Source organism: Molothrus aeneus, chromosome 12 (assembly GCF_037042795.1).
Source record: "Molothrus aeneus isolate 106 chromosome 12, BPBGC_Maene_1.0, whole genome shotgun sequence".
NCBI lineage: Eukaryota > Metazoa > Chordata > Aves > Passeriformes > Icteridae > Molothrus > Molothrus aeneus.
In genome coordinates, this window is record NC_089657.1 from 5,666 (window position 1) to 28,630 (window position 22,965).

The following is a 22,965-nucleotide window of genomic DNA, read 5'->3' on the forward strand; positions in this document are numbered from 1 at the left end:
CCTAACCCTAACCCTAACCCTAACCCTAACCCTAACCCTAACCCTAACCCTAACCCTAACCCTAACCCTAACCCTAACCCTAACCCTAACCCTAACCCTAACCCTAACCCTAACCCTAACCCTAACCCTAACCCTAACCCTACCCTAACCCTAACCCTAACCCTAACCCTAACCTAACCCTAACCCTAACCCTAACCCTAACCCTAACCCTACCCTAACCCTAACCCTAACCCTAACCCTAACCCTAACCCTAACCCTAACCCTAACCCTAACCCTAACCCTAACCCTAACCCTAACCCTAACCCTAACCCTAACCCTAACCCTAACCCTAACCCTAACCCTAACCCTAACCCTAACCCTAACCCTAACCCTAACCCTAACCCTAACCCTAACCCTAACCCTAACCCTAACCCTAACCCTAACCCTAACCCTAACCCTAACCCTAACCCTAACCCTAACCCTAACCCTAACCCTAACCCTAACCCTAACCCTAACCCTAACCCTAACCCTAACCCTAACCCTAACCCTAACCCTAACCCTAACCCTAACCCTAACCCTAACCCTAACCCTAACCCTAACCCTAACCCTAACCCTAACCCTAACCCTAACCCTAACCCTAACCCTAACCCTAACCCTAACCCTAACCCTAACCCTAACCCTAACCCTAACCCTAACCCTAACCCTAACCCCTAACCCTAACCCTAACCCTAACCCTAACCCTAACCCTAACCCTAACCCTAACCCTAACCCTAACCCTAACCCTAACCCTAACCCTAACCCTAACCCTAACCCTAACCCTAACCCTAACCCTAACCCTAACCCTAACCCTAACCCTAACCCTAACCCTAACCCTAACCCTAACCCTAACCCTAACCCTAACCCTAACCCTAACCCTAACCCTAACCCTAACCCTAACCCTAACCCTAACCCTAACCCTAACCCTAACCCTAACCCTAACCCTAACCCTAACCCTAACCCTAACCCTAACCCTAACCCTAACCCTAACCCTAACCCTAACCCTAACCCTAACCCTAACCCTAACCCTAACCCTAACCCTAACCCTAACCCTAACCCTAACCCTAACCCTAACCCTAACCCTAACCCTAACCCTAACCCTAACCCTAACCCTAACCCTAACCCTAACCCTAACCCTAACCCTAACCCTAACCCTAACCCTAACCCTAACCCTAACCCTAACCCTAACCCTAACCCTAACCCTAACCCTAACCCTAACCCTAACCCTAACCCTAACCCTAACCCTAACCCTAACCCTAACCCTAACCCTAACCCTAACCCTAACCCTAACCCTAACCCTAACCCTAACCCTAACCCTAACCCTAACCCTAACCCTAACCCTAACCCTAACCCTAACCCTAACCCTAACCCTAACCCTAACCCTAACCCTAACCCTAACCCTAACCCTAACCCTAACCCTAACCCTAACCCTAACCCTAACCCTAACCCTAACCCTAACCCTAACCCTAACCCTAACCCTAACCCTAACCCTAACCCTAACCCTAACCCTAACCCTAACCCTAACCCTAACCCTAACCCTAACCCTAACCCTAACCCTAACCCTAACCCTAACCCTAACCCTAACCCTAACCCTAACCCTAACCCTAACCCTAACCCTAACCCTAACCCTAACCCTAACCCTAACCCTAACCCTAACCCTAACCCTAACCCTAACCCTAACCCTAACCCTAACCCTAACCCTAACCCTAACCCTAACCCTAACCCTAACCCTAACCCTAACCCTAACCCTAACCCTAACCCTAACCCTAACCCTAACCCTAACCCTAACCCTAACCCTAACCCTAACCCTAACCCTAACCCTAACCCTAACCCTAACCCTAACCCTAACCCTAACCCTAACCCTAACCCTAACCCTAGAAAATGGCGGCCGCCGTGACGTCGTGATGACTCATCAAGATGGCGGCGCCTATATGGTCACATGGTACAGAACCAAGATGGCCGCGCCCATACAGTCATGTGACCCTGGATCCAAGATGGCTGCCCCCATGGTGTCATGTGACTCAAGTCCAAGATGGCCGCCCTTGTGATGTCATCCAAGATGGCGGCCCTCTGGTGGTCACGTGGTGTCGTACAAGATGGCGGCGCCCATGCAGTCACGTGATCGAGGTTCCAAGATGGCTGCGCCCATGTAGTCACGTGACCCTGGATCCAAGATGGCGGACCCTGTGATGTCATCCAAGATGGCGGCGCCCGGTAGGTCACGTGATCTGAGAGACAAGATGGCGGCGCCCATGGAGTCATGTGACCCGGGACCAAGATGGCGGCGGTCACGTGACCGGGAACCAAGATGGCGGACTCTGTGATGTCATCCAAGATGGCGGCCTCCTAGTGGTCACGTGGTGCCGTACAAGATGGCGGCGCCCAGGGGGTCACGTGGTGCGGGAAGCAAGATGGCGGCGAGTAGTGTGTGACGTCATTTACGGCAAAATGGCGGACGCGGGGGTGACGTCATTTACGGCAACAAGATGGCGGCCGCGAGGGGGGGGGGGGTCACGTGGTGTACGGGGACAAAATGGCGGCCGTGCCGGGTGACGTCATTTGGGACAAAATGGCGGCCGCCGGGACCGGGATTTTTTTTCTCGGTTTTGGGGGGGGTTTTGCGCGGTTTTCGCGGGTTGTGCGTGGCCGGAATGGCGTTCCGGTTTGTGTGGGGTCGGTGGCGTCGCGCGTGGGGGTCTGGGGGGTGCGGGGTGGGTGGCGCTGTTTCGGTCGGGCGACGGGTGTGGACGCCTGCGCGCTGGGGTCCTTTTTTAGGGCGGGTCGCGCTGGTGACGTCATCGGTGGTGCGCCGCGGGTGCAGTACTGATAAGCAGATGGCAGGGGGCGCTGTGCGTGCAGTACCGGCCGGCAAACACCAGGGGGCGCTGTGCGTGCAGTACCGGCCGGCAAACACCAGGGGGCGCTGTGCGTGCAGTACCGGCCGGCAAACACCAGGGGGCGCTGTGCGTGCAGTACCGGCCGGCAAACACCAGGGGGCGCTGTGCGTGCAGTACCGGCCGGCAAACACCAGGGGGCGCTGTGCGTGCAGTACCGGCCGGCAAACACCAGGTGGTGCTGTGCGTGCAGTACCCGGGAGTAAACGGCAGGGGGTGCTGTGAGTGCACTGTCTATGGGCAGATGGGATGGGGTGGGGTGCTGGCTTGCAGGGGGTGGGTTCGGGGAAGGTGGGTGTGTGTAGGGGTGGGGGCAGGATGGGTGGGGTGTGTATGTGGGTGGGGACTAGTGATTAGTATTGATGGCTGACAGGTGGGGTCCCTATATACAGTATATAGTAAAAAGAAGAAAAACTATATGTCCGGTGCAGCAGTAGGAAATTTCAGGCTCCCGGGGAGTAAATGGTTTGCTTTTTTAAATTATTTTTTTTTCTTTTACTCCCAGGGAGCCTGAAAGTTTCTACTGCTGCTTTTTTAAACTAAAGCTAGAAAGAGGAGGAAAGAGAAAAGAGAGAGGAGGAGAGAGAAAAGAGAGAGAGAGAAGCAGAGAGAGAAGCAGAGAGAGAAGCAGAGAGAGAAGCAGAGAGAGAAGCAGAGAGAGAAGCAGAGAGAGAAGCAGAGAGAGAAGCAGAGAGAGAAGCAGAGAGAGAAGCAGAGAGAGAAGCAGAGAGAGAAGCAGAGAGAGAAGCAGAGAGAGAAGCAGAGAGAGAAGCAGAGAGAGAAGCAGAGAGAGAAGCAGAGAGAGAAGCAGAGAGAGAAGCAGAGAGAGAAGCAGAGAGAGAAGCAGAGAGAGAAGCAGAGAGAGAAGCAGAGAGAGAAGCAGAGAGAGAAGCAGAGAGAAAGCAGAGAGAAAGCAGAGAGAAGCAGAGAGAAAAGAGAGAAGACAGAGAGAGGCAGAGAGAAAGCAGAGAGAAAACAGAGAGAGGCAGAGAGAAAGCAGAGAGAGGCAGAGAGAAAGCAGAGAGAAAACAGAGAGAGGCAGAGAGAAAACAGAGAAGCAGAGAGAAAGCAGACAGAAAGCAGAGAGAAGCAGAGAGAAAAGACAGAGAGAAGCACAAAGAGAGAAAGAAGCAAGGAGAAAGACAGAGAAACAAAGAAAAAAGGGAGAGAGAAAAGAGTTGGAAAACAGAGGGAGAGAGGAAAAGACAGAGAGAATAGAGGACAGAACAAGGACAAAGACAGAGAAACAAGAGAAAAGGAGAGAACAGAGACAGAGGAGACAGCGTGAGACAGAGAGAGGGAGAAGAGACAGAGAGGAAAAGACAGAGAACTGACAAGAAGACGGAGAAGAAAACAAAACAGGAAGACAGAGTGAGACAGGAAAGGGGGTGGGAAAACTGAAGAAGGACAGGAGTTAGAGGGAAAAGAAATTGGTTAGGATTAGAGTGAAAGTGAAAACTGAGGAGTGGGGTGAAAAAGGAAAAGACTAAGCAAAAAACACAAACCCAGGAAAAGGAGAACACAGAGAGAAAGAGAAGCAAGAAGACTGACATTGACAGTTACAAACAAAACAGAAACAAAGGGTTAGAGACAGATGGAGGTTAAGTTAGAAATAGAACAGTAAAGTGAGGAGCAAAAGGAAGAAATACAGTGGAAAGAAATGACAAAACCACACCAAAAAAAAGGACAGGAGCCACGGTGGGGGAAGGAAGGGCAGGGGGTATCTTTATTAGGGGTGACTCAACTTTATTAAAGAATGTTTTTATTTATACATCAGCAAAATACATGGAAACAGTATATACAAATGCAAGTGCAGATACAATCCAAAGACACACTGGTAAAAGTCTAGTTTACATACAGAGCAATACAGGGCAATGCAGCAGCTACAGCAAATGCAATACAGCAAAATAGAGCAAAATAATACAGCAAAATATACAGCAAAATAATACAGCAGTTAATGCAAATGCAATACAGAGCAATACAACACATACTAACACAAGATGATAACCTCTTTCTATTTTCATTACAGGTTGATTCATTGTTACAGGACAGCCAAAGTAACAAAAGCACACAGAAAACAACACTCATCTACCATTAACACCCCCTTCACATTACACACAAACTCAGCATCACTGCCATCACAACTGCTAAATTACACCCCAGCAATCATTGCTCCTCAGGAACGTGGTTCCCGGGAGCCTCCAAAAAAATCCTGCTGCCTGACGAAAACCCCGGTCCCTGGAGGGTCCGCACCCAAACTTTGGCGATGAACGTCGCCTCGCAGACCGACCGGGACCGGGGGAAAAAAAACCCAGCCGGGGGGAAAAAAAAAAAACCCCCCGGCTGGGGATTTTTTATTCTAAATTTAAAAATGAGTTGAAAAACCTGAAAAGCAAAAGTCATACAAGGTTACAACGCTAGAACCCTTCAACACACACACACTTCCTTCAGCTTACGCACAAACCCACACTAAATCACACCTCGACTGCTCTGCTAACCCTCGGCACACGCTCACACCCCTCCTTGGGAACGTGGTTCCCGGGAACCTCCAAAAAATCCTCCTGCCTGACAAAAACCCCAGTCCCTGGAGGGTCCGCGCCCAAACTTTGGCGATGAACGTCGCCTCGCAGACCGACCGGGACCGGGGAAAAAAAAACCCAGCCGGGGGGAAAAAAAAAAAAACCCCCCGGCTGGGGATTTTTTATTCTAAATTTAAAAATGAGTTGAAAAACCTGAAAAGCAAAAGTCATACAAGGTTACAACGCTAGAACCCTCCAACACACACACACTTCCTTCAGCTTACGCACAAACCCACACTAAATCACACCTCGACTGCTCTGCTAACCCTCGGCACACGCTCACACCCCTCCTCGGGAACGTGGTTCCCGGGAGCCTCCAAAAAAATCCTGCTGCCTGACGAAAACCCCGGTCCCTGGAGGGTCCGCACCCAAACTTTGGCGATGAACGTCGCCTCGCAGACCGACCGGGACCGGGGAAAAAAAAACCCAGCCGGGGGGGAAAAAAAAAAACCCCCCGGCTGGGGATTTTTTATTCTAAATTTAAAAATGAGTTGAAAAACCTGAAAGGCAAAAGTCACACACAGAAGGTTAAATCCAGTCAGCATGCACTCACACACGCAGACAGACATATGCTGTCACTCACGCTCTTCCCATTTACATGCTTGGTGTGGCCCTTACTCGAGACGCTGAAGAACACGCTTCCATGCTTCTTCTGGCTGCCGCTCCTTGATGTCAAATGGTAGATTGGGGGAAATCGGTAGCCTCGGGGACCTGTGAGACGACAGGAAGCGGTCAATGACTGGCTATCTGACAGCTAGGACTTGTCCCTGCTCTGACCGATAAATTTTCTACCCAAAACCCCATTAAAGACAAATGAACAGTAAAGTTTTTAAAACTCTTTTACCTAACAGTGACTACATGCCAGGGCAGGGCAGCTCCAAGCATAAGTGGTACAGTGTAAGTACATACAGTATAAACCAGCATAGGCACACGCAATATAAGTACATACAGTATAAGCCAGCATAGGTACACGCAGTGTAAGTACATACAGTATAAGCCAGCATAGGTACACGCAGTGTAAGTACATACAGTACAAGTACATACAGTATAAGCCAGCATAGGTACACACAGTGTAAGTACATACAGTATAAGTACATACAGTATAAACCAGCATAGGCACACACAATATAAGTCCATACAGTGTAAGCCAACACAGGTACACACAATGTAAGTACATACAGTATAAGCCAGCATAGGTACACACAATATAAGTACATACAGTATAAACCAACATAGGTACATGCAATCTAAGCCACAACTTGAGATAGCTCTCTGAAAGATTAATTCTTGAGCCCTATACCCCTCGGGAGGATGGAACCTATCGAACTCCTGCGGCCACGTGAGGAGGGTGTAAGACGCTCCCTCGGGAAGTCCAAGAGAATGGCGTGGAAAAAAAGGCACGACCAAAGCCGGTAGTGAGAAGGAAGACGGATGAGAACATTTTGTCCCTTTGAGGATCTTGTCCCTTCCTGTCTCAAAGAGTAAAAATGTAAAGATGCTGGAATAAGGGATATCCAGAAAGGAACGTGAGTAGAATATGGCCTATGTGGCACGGAATAGGGCCGAGAAAGCATCGAGACGTAACAAGGACCTGTGACGTGGAAGATGACGGACACAGACTACATAACACAGACATGGACAACATAACATAGACACAGATGACATAACACAGAGACGAGTGACAACTGCCTGGCACTGTCCCCGTAGGGACCCGAGATTCCTAGTGCAAGGTGAGCCAGAGGCGGATGATGCCAAAGGAAAGGAAGCCCTATGACGATGGCACATGATGGTGAAACGGAACTCGTCAAAACAAGTTAGTGCCAAAGCAGTTAAGAGGATGCTCGAGAGGCTCGGCGAGCCTAGAGAAGGAAGCCGACTGCGGGGTGACCGTGGCCGTAGCTCCGGACGTGAAGGCGAGCTCCTCGGGGGAAAGATCCGTGACAACGTCGGGCCGAGGGAGGCGGACGACGCAAAGTACGCGAAGATGTGCAGATGGGTCGGAACTGCCCTGCCCGGCAAAGGCTCTGGCGAGGCTGAGGGGAAACCCTCTCCCTTTGCTTCCAGAGAGCCCGCCCTGCTACAGACCTCTCCGCTAAGCTGACATCTGATTGCCTCCTGTGAGAGTAAAGGCTTTTACCCTTCTCCCAGCCACTGGCCCCCAACACTTAGCTTTTGGAAGAGGAGCGGGCAAAATCCATCCTCGGTCGGACGTGGACATTGAGATGCTCTCCGTGTGTGCTTCGGTGCTGCCGTTGCCAAGCTTGGGCTACGAGCCTCCTCAGGGTACCTAAGACAAAACAGAAAACCTGACTATTGCCCTCAAAAACAGTAATTCCCAGGACTCCTCCGCACCGCTGCCACGGCTCACCTCAAATCTTGATTTGACTCCAGAGGGTGCCCGGAAGATACCTGCAAAGAGAAAAGGGACACGCTTAGCATGCTGCTCTGTAACGCTCACCTAGGAGTCAGCCTGCCTAAACTCCGACTCACCTGCCCTCCTCCGTTCCTTGGCGTGCCTAGGGCAGCGACAGCACCTGCAATGAAACAAAGCAGAAAAGCATGCTGAGATACTGTGAAAACACAACCTCCCTAATCTGACAAGGATGCCACACCGATACCTTAAGCTCTCACCCACCTGGCATAGGCGTGCTCGGCCAGGACAGATGGCAAGTGGACCACCTAAAATAAAAAAAAAAGAGGAGATGCTTAGAGCTGAACCAAAACTGAGACCTCAGCAATAACAACTGCTTCTGTATGCTATTCAATGCTCACCTCGCCCACTCAGCCTTGACTGCTGCTCTCGGCCTTGACTTCCTAAAAAGAGACACAAAGAACAATGCTGTAACAGCCACCAGTTATGCTTCCTCTGCAGAGACAAAAAGTGACTGACCTGCTCGGGGCAATCCCCACACCTGGGATGGGGGGCTCTGCCCTGGATTTTATCCTTCTGCATCTGAAAGAAAGTTAGGACAAGAGTCAAACTGTTGCAGGATAACTTAAGAGCTCCAGATATCCTGTGTCCATCTACAAATCCCACCTAGAGTCCAACTACAGCCCACATTACAAACTCCAAGTCCCCAGGACTTCTATTGCACCAGGCTATGCGGCAGGGCAGAGCAGCCCGGCACAAATGTGTGCTGACACCCGTGACACAGGACAGGACGTGACAGACAACGGGGACACAACACAGACAGAAATCTCGAGACAAGAAGCATGACTGCAAGGAGCACAAGGACAGAAAATTAGATGACTGAGGTAAGACCGATGGCGAGCTGATGAGGCTCAGAGAAACCTGGAGGAGGAGGATGCTAAACTGAATGATTTAGTCCAAGAACTGCAAAGATGGATGCCCGAGAATCCTACGGCCAGAAGCCTCTACCTGCCCTCACGTCCTTTCAAGTCCTCATCCGCCATAATGGATCCTGGCGGGGCAGAGCTGTCCATACAGCTCAGAACAAGACCTGAAAAGACATCTGACCGGATGCTTCTAAAGAGACAAGAGAGTCTGATGCCTGTCTGAGCTCCTGAGTCCAAAGTTCTATGGCCAGGGTTCCAGGCCAAGAAATGCAGAAATCACAGATGCTAACAATGATGCCAGGGTTTCTGACAGGCCCCTCAAAGGCCTAAGGTAAAGGACATGACATATCCAAACAACACATAACACACAAAAGACAAGTGACACGATACACACCGGGACTGCTCTGCCCTGCGCACATCAGCACTGTGACCAAAAGTCAGGCTTGGCTTTTATGGGGCCTAAGGGGTCGCCCCATGGACAGCCCCTATCACCAAAGTGGACTCAAAAACCCCTCCCAGTAATTCCCAAACCAGCCCCCTGCTTTCATCCCCTCTCTGGGTCGTGGCCCTCTACTTATCTCTCGCACAGCTGGAGCTGTCGGTCTCGGGTGTGAAGAAAGGCCACCTCGTCAGCCGGGAAGGTCCTGCTGGCACCGGGCTGGTCTCTCTCAGACAGCTGTATTAAAGAAAACCAAACATCAGTGCCCGATCTTGGCAGCCCCTCGGCCAAAACCCCACAAGTCTGCTACTCACCGTGCTCCTAAGAACGCTCAGCTCCTCGGGCCGCACGCTTCGGGCACGCTCGGAGACCGAGGCCGTCGTCCCGGGGGGTGCCTGGGTTAAGAGGAGATGAGGTGATTTGGCATGGCTGAAACCTGAGGGGACCCTCGCTCCTCCTCCCTACTTCCCCGACTCACCGCAACTCCTTGGCAGGTGCCCAAGGTCACCTGGATGGCACCTTTAAATGGAAGAGTTCCGGGTTTCATCACCAGATCCTGTAACGCATCCACAGGGCTCACACAGGCAGGGAACCCGGTGCATCGGCCAGCTGGTGACGGGGGCTTGGCAGGCTCCCAGTGGATTGCCTAAATCACAAAAAAGAGAATGGAAGCTTAGAGCAGCACCAGAAACTGAGACCTGAGCAATAACAGCTACTTCTCTCCACTGCTCACCTTGACTGCTGGTATCCAGATTTACTTCCTAAAAAGAAAGACAAAAAACAGAGCTGTAACAGAGTCACCACATACACTTCTGCTGCAGAGAAAAATGGTGCCTCACCTGCTCGGGGGAAACCCCTCACCTGGGATGGGGCCCTCTGGCACACATTTAATCCATCTGAATCTGAAAAAAAAGTTAGGACAAGAGTCAAACTGTTGCAGGATAACTTAAGAGCTCCAGATATCCTGTGTCCATCTACAAATCCCATCTACAGTCCAACTACACCCCACATTACAAACTTCAAGTCCCCGGGACTTCTCCTACTACACCAGCCTATGCGGCAGGGCAGAGCAGCTCCGGCACAAACGTGTGCCAACACCCGTGACACGGGACAGGACGTGACAGACAACGGGGACACAACACGGACAGAAATCGCCTGGCAAGGAAAATGGCTGCAAGGACTGAGAGAATGCAAAAGGAGATGACCGAGGTGAGACCGATGGTGAGCTGATGAGGCTCAGAGAAACCTGGAGGAAGAAGATGCTAACCGAATGATTTATTCCAAGAACTGCAAAGATGGATGCCCGAGAATCCTACGGCCAGAAGCCTCTACCTGCCCTCACGTTCTTTCGAGTCCTAGTCCGCCATAATGGATCCTGGCGGGGCAGAGCTGTCCACACAGCTCAGAACAAGACCTGAAAAGACATCTGACCAGATGCTTCTAAAGAGACAAGAGAGTTTGATGCCTGTCTGAGATCCCGAGTGGAAAGTTCTATGGCCTGCGTGCCAGGCCGAGGAATGCAGAGAGCACAGGTGCTAACAATGATGCCAGGGTTTCTGACAGGCCCCTCAAAGGCCTAAAGTAAAAGACATGACATATCCAAACAACACATAATACACAAAAGACAAGTGACACGATACACACCGGGACTGCTCTGCCCTGCGCACCTCAGCACTGTGATCCAAAGTCAGGCTTTGCTTTTATGGGGCCTAAAGGGTCGCCCCATGGACACCCCCCACCTCCAAAGTGGACTGAAAAACCCCTCCCAGTAATTCCCAAACCAGCCCCCTGCTTTCATCCCCTCTCTGGGTCGTGGCCCTCTACTTATCTCTCGCACAGCTGGGGATGCCGGTCTCGGGTGCGAAGAAAGGCCACCTCGTCAGCCGGGAAGGTCCTGCTGGCACCGGGCTGGTGTCTCTTAGACAGCTTTATTAAAGAAAACCAAACATCAGTGCCTGATCTTGGCAGCCCCTCGGCCAAAACCCCACAAGTCTGCTACTCACCGTGCTCCTAAGAACGCTCAGCTCCTCGGGCCGCACACTTCGGGCATGCTTGGAGACCGAGGCCGTCGTCCCGGGGGGTGCCTGGGTTAAGAGGAGATGAGGTGATTGGTCATGGCTAAAACCTGAGAGGACCCTCGCTCCTCCTCCCTACTTCCCCAACTCACCGCAACTCCTGGGCAGCTGCTGAAGGCCACCTGGACGGCACCTTGAAATAGAAGAGTTCGGGGCTTCATCACCAGGTCCTGTAATGCATCCACAGGGCTCACACGTGCAGGGAACCCGGTGCATCGGCTGGCTGGTGACGGGGGCTTGGCAGGCTCCCAGTGGATTGCCTAAACCACAAAAAAAGAGAATGGAAGCTTAGAGCAGCACCAGAAATTGAGACCTGAGCAATAACAGCTACTTCTCTCCACTGCTCACCTTGACTGCTGGTATCCAGATTTACTTCCTAAAAAGAAAGACAAAAAACAGAGCTGTAACAGAGTCACCACATACACTTCTGCTGCAGAGACAAATGGTGCCTCACCTGCTCGGGGGAAACCACTCACCCGGGATGGGGCCCTCTGGCACACATTTAATCCATCTGAATCTGAAAAAAAAGTTAGGACAAGAGTCAAACTGTTGCAGGATAACTTAAGAGCTCCAGATATCCTGTGTCCATCTACAAATCCCACCTAGAGTCCAACTACAGCCCACATTACAAACTTCAAGTCCCCGGGACTTCTCCTACTACACCAGCCTATACAGCAGGGCAGAGCAGCCCCAGCACAAATGTGTGCCGACACCCATGACACGGGACAGGACGTGACAGACAACGGGGACACAACACGGACAGAAATCGCCTGGCAAGGAAAATGGCTGCGAGGACTGAGAGAATGCAAAAGGAGATGACCGAGGTGAGACCGATGGTGAGCTGATGAGGCTCAGAGAAACCTGGAGGAAGAAGATACTAACCGAATGATTTAGTCCAAAAACTGCAAAGATGGATGCCCGATATTCCTATGGCCAGAAGCCTCTACCTGCCCTCATATTCTTTCAAGTCCTAGTCCGCCATAATGGATCCTGGCGGGGCAGAGCTGTCCATACAGCTCAGATCAAGACCTGAAAAGACATCTGACCAGATGCTTCTAAAGAGACAAGAGAGTCTGATGCCTGTCTGAGCTCCTGAATCCAAAGGTCTATGGCATTGGTGCCAGGCCGAGGAATGCAGAGATCACAGATGCTAACAATGATGCCAAGGTTTCTGACAGGCCCCACAAAGGGCTAAGATAAAAGACATGACATATCCAAACACACATAATACACTAAAGACAAGTGACACGATACACACCGGGACTGCTCTGCCCTGCGCACCTCAGCACTGTGATCACAAGTCAGGCTTTGCTTTTATGGGGCCTAAGGGGCCACTTCATGGACGCCCCCATCTCCAAAGGAGACTCAAAAATCCCTCCCGGTGGGTCCCTACCCTGCGCCCCGCTTTCATCCCCTCTGTGGATTGTACCCCTCTACTTATCTCTCAGACATCTGGGGATGCAGGTCTGTGTCAGGTGCAACAGAAGGCAGCCTCAACATCTGGGAAATTCCTGCTGGCACTGTTGTTCAACAACTCCCTGTTGTTTCTTAGTCAGCTACATGAAAGAAATGCAAATATTAATGCATGATCAATGCAGCACACTGGCCAAAACCCAACAATTCTGCCACTCACCCTTCTCCTGAGAATGCCCGGCTCCTGGGGCCGCACCCTTCGGCCGCCCTCCGAGGCTGATGCCATTGTCACGGGGTAAGCCTGGGGTAAAAGGAGACGAGGTGATGTGGCGCGGCTGAAACCTGAGCGGACCCTCACTGCTCCTCCCTACTTCCCTGACTCACCGCGACTCCTCATCCGGTGCCCAAGGCTACCCTGGTGACACTTTTAAATAGAAAAGGCAGAGGCTTCATCGACAAGTCGCGTGATTCTTCCGCAGGGCTCGGGAGAGTGGCACACCCGGTGCGTAGGCCGGTGGGTGACGGGGGCTCGGCATACTCCGAGTTGATTGCCTAAAGCACAGAAACAGGAATGGATACTTAGAGTTGCACCGGAAAGTGAGACTGGAGCATTAACAACAACGTGAGCTACTCAATGCTCACCTTGCCCACCTCATCTTGACTGCTGATATTCAGCTTTACCTCCTAAAAAGAGAAAGACCAGAGCTGTAACAAAGTCACACTTTACACTCCCCCTGCAGAGACAAACGGTGACTGACCTGCTCGGGGGAACCTCCTCACTCGGGATGGGTGGATGGATTTTGCCCTGGATTTTATCCTTCTGCATCTGAAAGAAAGTGAGGACAAAAGTCAAAGGGCTGCAGGATGACTTCACAGCTCCAAACATCTTCTGGCTATCTAGGAATATCATCTAGAGTCTGGCAACGCCCCACAAACTGCAAGTCCCTGGGACTTGTCCTCTTGCAGCAGGCTATGCGGCAGGGCAGGGCAGAGCAGCTCCGGCACAAATATGTGCGGACACCCGTGACACAGAACGTGACAAACAGGGGGACGATAAACACAACACATTATGCTTGTGGTGAGGGTCTTGAGGGGAAAAGGCAAAAGGGACCCCAAAGACACACTAGGTAACACGGTACGCCGGACAACACGATGGGGACCGGAACTGTTCTGCGCTGCCCGCCTGAAAGCTGCCATCAAAAGTAGAACCTCTCCCTTTAGCTGTCCTAAGAGTCCCCTTGGAGGAGATTGCTTTTCCCTCTGCTAATTTTTAAATCTGTCCCAGGAACTCCCAACCCGCTGCTCTCCCATTGTCCCATCTCCAGGCTGTGACTCTGACTTATCTTTTGGATGATCGGTGATGAGGATCCACATTGCACCTGAAATGAGTCTGCCTCGGAGGGCCCTGTGATCGCCTGTTAGCCTCTTGGTCAGCTACAATAAAGAAAAACAAAACCAAAGTATGAGTACAGAGTTATGTGGGCCAAATCCCAGCGAGTCAGCTACTTGCCCTCTCCTGAGTGTGCCTGGCTCCTTCAGGCTCCAGCTTCATCCTGATTCCAAGGCTGCGGCCGTTATTGTGAGTGGCACCTGGGTTAGAGAAAGGCAAAGTTAAATGGCATTCGTGTGAGTGCAGTGGATGACCTTGTGTGCTGCAAGACGTGTGAATGCCTCTGCCATGCTTCTGAAAAGCTTTGGGGTGGGGGGGCCTCAAATAAACACCCTTTCTCACCCTGCTGCCTTCAAAATCACCCCCCCAACAATAACTCCTAACCGGATACCTGCTCACCCTCCCTCTCCTAGTCACAATCCTCAACTCACCTGAAGCCTCAGTCTCAAACATCATCTTGGACACTGGGCAGATGCCTCTTGTGACACAATGAATCTGCTGAAAAAAGTGTTGTAGCTGACACAACCTGGAGTCTCTAGAAGCTGCACTCCTCCTAAAAAAGGATACAAAACAATATAAGAACAAAACCAGAAATTACAAATGCACTTTACCACCCCTAAACACAAAACCCCAAATTGTGAACTTAAATACGCCCTGTATTCTATGCTGTTTTCTTCACAGTATCTTCAAAGCCTCTGTTGCTTTAGATACCCAGAAACACCTGGTGAAAACAAGCTGTGATAAGCTGAAAGAGCTTCTTCACTGAAATGAGAGGAGAGCTCTTATCCCAGCACCTCCCAGAGGGGGAATGAAGGCCCTGAGCAAAGGCTGGGGTTAATATACCCCTGATGGTGCCCGCCTCTCGTTCCCGTGGCACCCGGGAAAAGGGAGGGGGCGAATCCCACCGGGTATAAAAACCCTCAGAGCAGCTGCTGCTGTTTGGCTCCTCTGACTCGAGTTCAAGGGGAGTAAAGGGCTTGTTATAGAAGAAAACTCTTCTGAAAAATAACAGCACTTTCTTTTTTTGCAACAACTACTTGGAGTTAATGGGCAGAAAACTGGTAAGAAATAAAAGTTTCTGTTTAGGCAGCTTATCTAGGTAAATTGGGTGATTTGCTGTTGACTTACATAATTATTCCTTCGTGGCTACTAAGTAGTACTTCATGTGTGACTATGCTGGGTGGAAAAGAATGCTTATGATATGAATAGTCTAAGTCTCATTGGGACCTCTAATTAGGTCTATCAATATTATAAGTAAAAATAAGATAAATAAAAGCTTCCCAGGCAGTGTAAGGGTTAAGTGCATGCCAGGTGCCAGGCTCACCCTGCTCTGAGATACTTAGTCCTATGGCACAGAAAGAAGGGCCGTGAAATGCAGTTTTAAACCCTTAAAATGCTGAAAAAGGCAGAGCTTCCTTCCAGTGAACCCCTTAAACAGAGGCAATGGGGCAGTTACCTCTACTGAAACGAATACAATAGCAAATAAATAGTTTCTGCCCTTTAATTTATTCTCCTTAATACTGGGAAAAGAGGGATTTTCCTCACTTTATATCTCTCCAGTGATGAAAAAAAGAGGGATTTTTCCCTCAGTTCAAACTCTTATGGAGAGATAGCTGGGCTTCTCCCTCAATTTAGGCCTCAGGTCAACAAAAAGGGGGTGGCTGCCCTTAATTTAAATCCATAAGAAACATTTCCAAGATTTTCCTCTTCTACTTAAACTGGAAAATAATTGAAAATGAGGACTCCCTGTCAATTAACACCCCTAACAGCATAGAAAAGGCAGGGATTCTTTCAACTGAGACCATTAAAATTGCAGGGGAAGCAGACTTCCTCCCAGTTTGGACACAAAAAATAAAGGAAAAGGAAGCTTTTTCCCTTTTTTCTAAACCCTTTTTCTCCTAATAACCCCTCTCCTTTCTGGGAGTGCTGTGGAGGGTCTGGGGGCTCTGGGGAGGGACTGGCACAGTAAAAGGGGAAAGTTGAAAGCCCTCTCCTGGAACTCCACGTGCTGCCTGGCCCGCTCAGATGCTGCCCCTTGGCAAAAGGGCTCTTCCCTTGGCATTTTCTCAAAGTGTTGCTCCGTGCCCGGGTGGGTCCGGCTACTCCCTAGTCCGTGCTGGATGCTCCGCCCGTAGTTCCTGGAGGGACCCTTGGGATGCCCCTGTTAGCCCCTCGGGACTAGCGGCTCCCTGTGCAGGTGTGCCTGGGTAACCCTCTGAAAGCAGCTGGGCACACGGGGGGGCTGCTAGACCTTGGATTGGGGTTGAGGTGAAGAAAGGTCCTGTGAGGAGTTCCTTCCCCTGCACAGCCCTTCGTCTGCCCCATGGACTGCCAGACTTTCCTTTCCAAGGAAATTAACCTTTCCTCTCTGTGTGCCCGTGGCCGAAACCTCCTCCAAAACCGCAGAGAACGATTTCTCACGGACTGCGGCTGCCGACGCCGAGAACTCTTGCCGCCCTTGGAGTGCCGCATGCCTCCTGCGAACGGACGTCGACGCGCAGCGGGGGTGAGTTTGGCTTTACGGGGAAGAGGGCCGGCGCAGGATTTCTCCGGGAGCAAAGCTGCCCCCGCCGAGAACTCGGGCTGCCCTGGCAGTGCCGAGCACCTCCTGCAAACTGGCGTCGGGAAACGCGGGAGGTGAGTTTTTCTGTGCGGAAGTTCTCCCAGACCATAGCTGAGAGCATCTAACCCTAACCACAAACAGTTAGCTGGGTCTAAAACTTACAACCTTTGGACTGGCAGCGTGGGACCCAACCCGCTGTGCCGCCGCTGGCCCCTTGCTCGAGCATTCCACTGCAGTCCTAAAACTCTGCCTTTTCAGAGGGTGTTTCCTCTGACCCTGACCGTAATCTTCCAAATATGCTAAAGACTCATAAAATGGCTTTGAAAAAGCCCCAACAATACCCTAAGAAGTCCCAGAAAAGTCCCTTCCAAAATCTCCTAAATACCTTTAAAAGTCCTGGAATAAAAGCCTCACAAAGACATGCTCAGTCTCCGAGCTCTACCTCTTGCTGTCTAGCCCACAGATGTCATCCCTACCTTTTTGCAGTGGGTCCGTTGTCCTCTGAGGGTTCTGTCATTGTGCTGCTGTGTGAGGGTTGCTGTCTGGTCTCGCTGTTAGGGTTGCTGCGTTGTGCTGCTGTTGGGGGAAAAGGCTGTTTTTAGGGGGGCTGCTTAGGCTGAGGTTAGGGCTGGGGTGAGGGGTGGTACAGCTGTACCCTGTACCCCTGATCTCCACTGGACTGTCCAGCCCTCAAGCCCTATCCCTTTACCCCTCAACCGGTCCCTCTGCCCCCCAGCCCTCAGCTCCTGTGCGTCACCCTTGACCCCTCTCCTTTGCCCCTCAGCCCCCAGCTTCTCTGTGTCACCCTACAGCTGCCCCTGCCACCCTCAGCATCTCTGTGTGTCACCCGCTGTCCCCTCTCCCTCTTCCTCCCTCAGCTCCCAGCCTCTGTCACCCTCAAGCCCCCACAGTGCCCCTCAAGCTGCCCCTCAGCCTCCATGTGTTGTGCCATGAAAAACCCTAAAAAAAACCTAAAAATTCCCTGAAAAACTCCTAATCTTCAAAATGTCCTAAAAACCCCATGAAAACCTAAAAACAGCCTCAGAATGCTGTTAGAATACACTGGAAATACAATACTTTTAAAAAACCCCTAAAAATCCCCAAAGAACCTTTAGAAATCTGTAAATATACCCTAAATAGTCCAAAAAGAGCTCTAAAAATACCCCAAAAATCCTTAAAATGCCCTGATAAGACCCTAAAAAAGCCTAAAAATTCCCTCAAAAACCCTAAAAATACCCAAGCCCTAAAAAGTCCTCCACATCCCCTCAATAGTCCTAAAAAAGCCCCAAGAACACACAAATCCCCCCCCCCAAACAATTCTTAAAAGTACTAAGAAAGCCCTTAAAATACCCTAACAAAATCTTTTAAAAGCCCTGAAAAAGCCCTAAAAGTCTCCTAAATGTTCCCAGAAATTTCCTGGAAAACTCCTCCAAAAAAGCCCTAAAATATCCTTTGAAAGCCGTGAGAAAAACCCTAAAAATCCCCTAAAAAACTGCTCAGCCCCCAACTCCTACCTGTCACTCTCTAGACCACAAACATCATTGCTACCTTTTTATTAGGGTTGCTGCCTGCAGCTGCTGGGAGACTTCTGGGGCTGTCCTAGCATTGGGGTTATTGCCTTGTGCTGCTGTTGGGGAAAACTGGGGTCCTAGGGGTGCTCTTTAGGGTTACCTTGAGGTTGGGTTGAGGGCTGCTGCACCTGTACCCTAACCCTACCTGGTACCCTGTGTCCTTTGTACCCCTAACCCTCGGTGTGAGCTCTCCATCTGTCAAGCCTCCCCCTCCTTGCCCCTTAGCCCGCAATGTCTGCGTGCCACCCCGAGACCTCTGACATTGTCCCTTGGGCCCCTGGCCTCCACCGTGCACTCTCCACCTGGTTAGGGGTGGTGTGAGGGCTGGTTCACCTGTCACCCTCAAGCAGGCCCCACTTTACCCCTCAAGGCATCTGCTCCCCCTCACCCTTTTCTTGTCACCCTCAAGTTCCCCACTCCCAGCATCTCCGTGCCACCCTGGAGCCCCCCAGTTGCTCCTAAAGCCCCCTTCTGCCTCTCAGCTCCCCCCATCCTCTGTGTCACTCTCCAGCCCCCTCCCCTCAGCCCGCAGCCCCTTGTGACACCCTGCAGCCCACAGACGTTGTCCCTGCCTGTCTCGCCTGGGTGTTGTCCTGCTGCGAGAGCTGCGCCGTCCTCCGAGGGTTCGGGCTCCTGCGTGCTGCTGCAGGGGACTCACGGGTGGGCGGTGGGTGAAGTAATGGATGGAGCGGGAGGTGTGGTGGGACGGGTTAAGGGCGGAGTGAGGGATGGAGCAAGGGCGGGCTGGAAAATAGAGTAGGGTTAGGGGCGGAGAAGGGGACGCAGCAGCAGGGGGCTGAGGTGGGGAGGTGAGTGTTAGGAGGAAGCGTAAGTCCGTAACTCCAAGACCGAGTCTGCAGCAACGAGAACTCTGAGTGACCTGGGAGTGCCGAACGTCTTCGGCAAACTGATGTAAGGAAACTGGGGTGATGAGTTTTGTTTCCCTTGGAAAAGGGATGGCATTTGTGTCCCTGGGTCTGCACCCTGCCCAGGACCTTGGATCTCGAGTGGGCTGCCACCTCCTAAAATTCCAAACATCGCAGGTGAGACAGGGGGTTGGAAATTTTACTTGGGGTAGAAACCAATTTTGGATTTAGCTGAAGTCTGCTGGTGAAACTTCTGTAGTCTGTTAATCGGTGTGCTTGCAAAAAGGCCTGCAGAGAGAACAAAGGAAGTTCGAGGCTACTGCTGGAAAATGAGAATCTGGGTTACGACCAAGTGCACGGCCTCGTCCCTGTGTGAGTAAAAGTTTGAGGTTTTGCTGGCAGTGTCACTGAGTGCTGAGGGGTCCCCTGGTCGATAGGGCAACTTGGGAGGGTTTGCTTCAGGCTTTGCTTGTGAAAGGTGTGAGAAAAGCAAGCAGCTCTGAGGCAGATGAGCCCCCTCTTGCCTGTTGAAGTGTTGCATAAATCAAAGATAAACCTCAAGGTCCCTTCCCACCCAAGCCATTCCGTGATTCTTTGCCCTGGAGGCAAGGGTGCACCTGTCACCGCATTTCTCTTCACAGAGAAAAGCAAGGCACAATTCTCCCCAAGAATATTTCTGGGATTCACATTCTCTGAACCTCAGAGGAAGGAAAAACAATTCTTATCTCATTTGCTGTGCCTGTGTTTGTGCTGAAGTAGAATGCAGCGTGGAGATTGTTCACCCAAAGTGATGGTGTTTTGTTTCCTTGGCCTGTCAGGGCCAAGTGTGTGTGTGTGTGTCGGGACTGTTGGGTGACAGTCATGAGTTGGGTGCGGTGTGTGGGGTGGAGTACTTGGCAGATTGGGTTTAGATGTAATGTAATATAGTATGATAAAGCAATTAATTAGCCTTCTGATAAGGCAGAATGCAGATGGGAAATATTTGCACATATAATATTAAAGGACACGTGAACCACCTTTCTGTGAGACAAAGACACAAGACTTGGCCCATCCCTAACTTAGGACAGAGCTAAAAAATAATAGATAAAATAATTTTTAACCTATTTTTGAAGAACTCTCTAAAACTAATGGCAGATGATATAGCTATTTTATCTGGCAAGCTTCTGTGCAAAGTTTCCTGCTGATGCTGGCTCAGACGAATGGAGATTTGGGAGGAGGGGGAAGAACAAAGTGCCACGGGGCTTTATTGGATGAGCCTTGAAAGGTTTCTGCAAGCTTCTATTGCAAGGTTGATGAACCTTGTGTTTGTTAACTTCAGTTTTGCTCAGTGTTTTAACCCTGCTTTATCTCCTGTGGTCCAGATGACACATTCACACATCTTTAGAAAATTCAGTGGGATGCTCTTTAAACATCATGTGACTTTGCACCAGTGAGGGCAGAAACTTGATGGTTTTACCTCAATCTATAGTTTTTCAATATTCCTATAGAAAGTGCTTTTCTGTGAAATGTCTGCTTTGGTTAGATCATGCAAATTTAGTGCTGGCTGCTACTTCCATAAATGAAGAGTAAGAATAACTCAGGAATGTTTCATCATTTGTCTCTGTGCTGGTCAGAAATGGTAATTTGAGCTCAAATCTACAGAAATTTAGCAAAAGAAGTTGGACACTCAGAGGATAAAAATAGAAAAAACTGCATTGGAAGGATTTTTCCAGCTAGTGAGTGAGTTTCTACCTGTAGGAGCATCGGGGGGGTAGCGTGGTCGGGACGGACGGAGATGAGAAGTCATATTGCTATAATCTGGGTGATATGGGGTGACCTTTAAATGAGGGCCGTCTTCTCCTAGGAAATGAAAGAAGGAACAGGTATCCATAGTTAATGAGCCTAGGATTTCTAGCTCTTGAAGGTCAGATTTATCAGCTTTAGAATTATCAATATAAGTTTGGTGTTTCTGGCTGGGAGTTGGAGATCCGTGATGATCATCATATGGCCAATATTTATCAGGAGTAACATTATCAAAACCCTTTGGGAAAGGTACTCCAACTAGACAGGTTGAAAAAGGTTTGTCAGGGCTTGTGTCAGATAGACGGATGGTATCGGAGCCTGCAGACCTGGCTAAAGCAACCCAGACATTCGTCTTTGGTTGATTGACAGGTAAAGCTTCTGTTTGTGCTGCCTGTGCGACTGCTTGCGCTGCTTGAGCTGTAAGAGCCCTTTCAATTTTTTCTCCTAGAGTTTTTCCAAGTTCATTTGCCTGGATAATTGCCACTTGCTGTGGACTCCCAATTTTGTTACAGGCATCCATCATTTCAGGCACTGCAGGGTTTTCTTTTCCTAGGGCTTTGATAACTCTTTTACATTCTGCATTGCCATTATTTTCAATAATGTCCCGTATCATTATTGGGCAAGCTATATCATTGCCGCATTGTCTTTCTGCTCCTTGCATTACCCGGTCCACAAATGTGGTAAATGGTTCAGACGAGTCTTGCCTAATCAGATTATAGGCTTTTTCAAAACTTTCTGTAGGCTGAATTTGCAAAAAGGCTCTGCGAGCCATCTTTTTAATGTCATCTAACGCTGTTTTGGGTAAATTCATTCGATTATCATTCTGATCATCAGGAGGGTCACCAGTCAGCTTAGACATGACAAGGGTACGAAGGTCTGCATCGGTACTCTGTCTATAAGTGGCTTGTACCCCTGTGAGCAGTCTTTTCCATTTGAGTTCCCATAGCGTATATTGTGAGTCTGTGAGAATTATACTAGCAAGATTTTTACAGTCATTTGGTGTGAGTGTATGTCCTTCCAGGGTACTTTTCAGCAGTTGCTTAAAATATGGGGAGCAGATACCACGTCCCTTATTGCTTTTCACACTTCTTTTATCTCAGGAGGTGGGATAGCCACCCGTGTTCTAGGACTGGCGGCTTGCTGGCTGAATGGCACAGGCATAGCTAGAGGATTTAGACTTTCTTCTTTGCAAATCTGGCCTCAGACTTCATCCTAGTCTGTTAGTTGAAAATTATCAAAAGATTTTTGTGAGTTTTCTAATTTGGGATTAATGCTGATGAATTTTCAGCGTTTAGTGTCTCTTTTTGGGTCAGAAATCTGTCCCAAACACTGGGGGGACTCTGGAGCTGTTTGGGAACAGTTCTTTTTCGAAATTCTTTTGTGTTGGATCAAAGGGTTGGCATTTGCAGGGTAAAGACCCTGGAAATAATTTGGCAGATCAGGAAGCTAAAGATGCAGCAGAAAATGGAGTTGAAGGAGTTAATATTAACTCCAAATGAGGAAAAATTGGAAATTCCAAAGTTTAGGGAAGCAAAAAAAAAAAAGTGAATAAAACAAGATAGGTGGCGAAAAAGATAAATGGGGGAAATAGAAACATCTTGATGGAAGACAGATAATAAAATGCTTACTAGGGAATAGCAGAGGACATGTATCAAAACGCCCAGTGGGATACTCAGGCTTTGTGCGATCATTTTTTTTAAGGAACTATGGATGCATTGCGATTTTTGGAGTAGAAAAACAAGTAACTGAAAGATGTATAATTTGCCAAAGGATAAATAAAAGGGTGGTGATAAAAACAACATGAGAAGGTCGTGAGTTAACTCGCCGACCATTTCAAAGTATCTAAGCAGAAGTTTGCTTTGGTAAGCTCTGGATTTATTTGTAAATACCGTTTAATCCAGGAAAAAAAGAGGATATACCACATGCTGGGCAGGAGGGAGATTGTAAGAAAATAACATTTTTAAAGGCAATAAAAGAAAAACGGTGAAAGTATAAGGCTGGGAACGAAATATTACCTCATCCATTCCCGTTTGTTCCCCGACTCGTTCGCGGCTGCCCCAGCCCCTGTGCCTGCTCCGGCA

The 22,965-nt window shown here is 49.9% G+C and overlaps 1 long non-coding RNA gene across 1 annotated transcript; it reads right to left on the reverse strand.

The window, feature by feature from the left end:
- Positions 1-14,281: 14,281 nt before the first annotated feature.
- LOC136561717 (uncharacterized) lies at positions 14,282-16,501 on the reverse strand. Its single transcript, XR_010784394.1, has 3 exons — positions 16,462-16,501; positions 14,534-14,597; positions 14,282-14,302 (listed from the first exon to the last, which is right to left on the reverse strand). It is a non-coding gene; the product is annotated as an uncharacterized lncRNA (long non-coding RNA).
- Positions 16,502-22,965: the final 6,464 nt, after the last annotated feature.